At 42.8% G+C, this 3,714-nt stretch overlaps 1 protein-coding gene across 1 annotated transcript in view; it reads right to left on the bottom strand.

Moving 5' to 3' along the window:
* The window catches only part of sh3kbp1 (SH3-domain kinase binding protein 1), a 35,004-nt gene extending 31,619 nt beyond the window's left edge, over positions 1–3,385 (bottom strand). Inside the window, exon 1 of the mRNA XM_027274234.1 lies at positions 3,256–3,385. The gene's annotated coding sequence lies outside the window, so the exon portion shown is untranslated. The remainder of the gene's footprint in view (positions 1–3,255) is intronic.
* Positions 3,386–3,714: the final 329 nt, after the last annotated feature.

Genomic DNA, 3,714 nt, shown 5'->3' with positions numbered 1-3,714 from the left:
CTTCACACCTGCTCCACCACTAACACCACCTTTCTGTGCATCGTGCATACATCCTGTCACCTTCAGCTAAATTGATTTGACAGATTTATTCAGGGCTGCGCGTACATGCAGGTTGTTCAAACTGTGTGGAGGCCCTTTCCGTTTTTGTGGCTGATGCAACACATTTAGTGGTCGCCATTAAAGCCCATCTTGTGATTAATTAAACACACATTGATCGACGGTAATCCGTCCATGTGTACTGTGCCCGTGAGGTAAGCTGTGCTTTGGTTTGTTTACATGCAGCAGAGACAGCCGTCCATGGGGAAAGAAGAAGCTCATATCTTCATTTACGCTTCATGTCATGCTAGATTCACACCCTCAATGAATTCATTCATTTGCAAAGTGTGGATGCTCCTGCGATGATGCCAAGCAATCCGGAGGAATGTCTCCTGGGGTTAAAGGATAGCACGGAAAAGGGAGGGAAGCGCATGCACGACGTCTGACAACCTGCAGTCAGTTTTTATCTCCATGCATTCGTGTGCAACAGCGCGCAGTGCTGTGGGAAATGATGGCGATGATGAGAGGAGGATGTCACACGTCACAGGCCTCTTCATCCCGAGACGAGGAGAGAGGAGAGAGAGAGAGAAGAGAGAGAGAGAGAGAGAGAGGAGGAGGAGGCAGAGCTGGAGAGAGTCAAACACTGTGGAACACAATGGGGCAGACAGACATAGACAGAGTGAATGTAAACGTGTCAACATCTGCAACTCCTCATGTGACCGGCTGCTCTCCTCCAAATCTCCACGCTGCGCACCGCCCACGCAGCTTTCTAATCCTGAATAACACACACACACACACACACACACACTATATATATGAAATATAAAAAGAAGCCAAGCCTGCTGTGTTCACTCACAAACAGCTCGGCTATGTCTGAAAGCGACGTCAGGGGAGGTGAGGTAGGGAGGATAGGAGAAAGCGAGAGGAGGAGGGGAGGGGAGGGTGGGTGCGTGTAGGAAGGAGAGAGGCTGAACCCAGCGCGCATCTGGACCGGGCGTTTATTCCAGCCTATCCAGATGCGCAAGAGGCGCTCGAGGCTATTTTTGGGGCATTCTCCAATTAGAAGCAAAAAAAAGAAAAAGAAGCGATGCATCTTACCATATTATGTCTCCCGGTGTGCTGCTGCTGCTGTCCTGCAGGCTTGGTCGGTAACAGAGGAAAGTGGTTTGTTTCAGGTAAAGAGAGAGAGAGAGACAGAGAGGGGGGTTTGTACCGGAGCGGGTCCCAGCCTCCTGCTCGTACTAGAGATCCGCTGAAACGGGAGGAGGGTCAGATGAAACCCTATTCCTTCCTCTCTCTTTTTTCTCTCTCTCTCTCCGGTGACACGACAGAGGAGGCAGAGCGAGGAGCGGAAAAGAGCTGATGAACAAATCTCTCTCTCTCCCTCGTTGCGTTCACCGGACCACGGTAAATCCCAGCTTCTCGTGACGCATTCGTTGCACCGTGCATGGGTGCGCTGAGAACAGTGGCGGCGACATGCTTCAGTTTGTGTTTGTCTGTCATCATATTAAGATTAGTTTCTCTCAATGAATACCGTTTTTCCACTTGGACATGATTTCCCACTCCTCACACACCCTCCCTTTATTATAGAAATTTCATATAATAATAATAAAAAAAAGAGTTTGATGGTATTTGCTTGTCCATTTCACATTTTCCTCTTTGGCCCCATTGGCTGGCTTCTAACAAATGGCAGAGCCTGCTAATGTGCAGCATATATATAATATATAATAATAATAATAATAATAATAATATAATTATTATTATTATTATTATATTATTATATTATTATAATCCTAAGAGATTTTTAGTATATTTAACATACAAAACAAAGTTAGATTTAAGAACGTGAAGGGGGAAGACAATGAAAGATAAGGACAGTGAGGGAATTAGATAGTCATAAATAATAAACATAAATAAATGTAAATATAAGTCTAAACAGTGTATATCTTTGTAGTGGTGTGTAAAAGTCCTTAGTTGGAATAAAGCTGCAAATTATGTTTATTGTTTTATCACTGAATATTGCAGATCATTTCCACTTCATCGATTCATTGTTTTGTCTGTAAAAGTCAGAAAACAGTGGAAAATGCCCACTATAATTTTATATAATTAATATAATTAAATCATATAATCTCAATTTACTTCAGTTTACGGTCACGTAACATCAAACCTTCAAACTTGAGAAGCTGAAATCGTCATTTTTGCTTTAAAAAATGACTTAAATGAGGATTAGATGATCAAAATATTTGCAGATTAACTGAAGTGCACACATGCATGCACAGTTATGTAACATACAGGTATTTAGTACACTTATAGAGGCTTAGATGTGGCCTACGTCATCAAAGAGGTATGAAATATGCACATAGGTACAGAAAAACAGGTCCTGTTTATGTATTAGATGGATCATAATATTATATTGGACAACAACAATGATAAATAAATACAAAACGCAGGATGCAAAATGAATCAAAACACCCTTCTTGGTCGGAAATACATAATTATTTTTGCAAATCATATTTTTGACTTTAAAAAATGTGACGTAAAGATTTAAACAACTCAATATTAGGTGGCCTGTAATTGATTTTAATCTAAATGACGTTTTAATCTTCCAATTATTTATCAGTATATTGTTTGATTACAGTTTATTTTTCACTCTGTTGTTGAATCAAACAAGAAAATTAAGTGTCTATAACTTCTGTCACATTTTTCAGGGTAGTTCAACAGAAAATACCAAGATTTCCAACAGCCTCTGAAGGCGGCATCTCTGAGCTCAAGCCTCGCACCTGTGTAGCCCAAATCTCGCGATAGCTGAGTCTGCACTGTGAGGGGATTCTGGCTCCTGTGGTGAACTCAAATAAACCAACTGGTGGAATCAGCCTGACAGAACAAGCTGCTGTACAGACAGGATCTGATAATAGCACCGTTCAGGAATGACGTGAACGCATCTCAGGTTATTGTGACACAAGCCAAATATTTGTGTGTGACCTTCACTTTGATTGTAAATGATTCATGGACAGTGCTGCGAGTTGATATCCACCGTACTCATTGCTTAAGGACAGATTTGTCATTGTTTAAATAAACCTAGCTCTCCTGCAGGTGTGAGAGAGTTAAAAAAAAAACAATGACCTGCATAAAGATGAACTGACCTGACCCCCCGGCCTGCCTCGTGGGCTTCGGTTGGTCTATCAGAAAAAGAGTGTTTGTGTCTTTTGGACTTCATACCTTCAAGTTGGCTTTGACTTGGCACCTTTTCCTCCTGTGTCAGGCCTTGAGGTTCCCTTGTAGGCCGCACTCTCACGGCTTTGTGGCTGACTCACAGGAGTTGTTTAACCTCCACTCTTCCAGAAGGGAATTCCCAAGTGACGTCACTGCGAACTTATCCTTGATTCCTTTGGGAAAAAACCCTCAGAGGTGTGTTTTCATAGTAATTCACTGTCACTGATGATTTTATACCTGAAAGAGGAGTCGGCTGCTCACCGTACCCTTCTTGAAATGATCACCATGCTTACATTTGATCAAATCCATTGGACTTACTCACCTGAGTATTCTGGGTTCGCACCCGTCTGTGTGGTTGTGTGGCGCATGCAACCCCGGCTAACAAACTGAGCTAACAGCAGCTGCAGTTTGCAGCCCAGTCCATCAGGAAGATGGGGCGGAGCAGCCGGAGGACACCATCAGCCA

This window comes from Larimichthys crocea, chromosome XXIII, assembly GCF_000972845.2.
Source record: "Larimichthys crocea isolate SSNF chromosome XXIII, L_crocea_2.0, whole genome shotgun sequence".
In the NCBI taxonomy this organism is placed as follows: domain Eukaryota; kingdom Metazoa; phylum Chordata; class Actinopteri; family Sciaenidae; genus Larimichthys; species Larimichthys crocea.
Note: the sequence above shows the minus strand (reverse complement) of the source record. Positions and strands in the feature narration are given on the sequence as shown.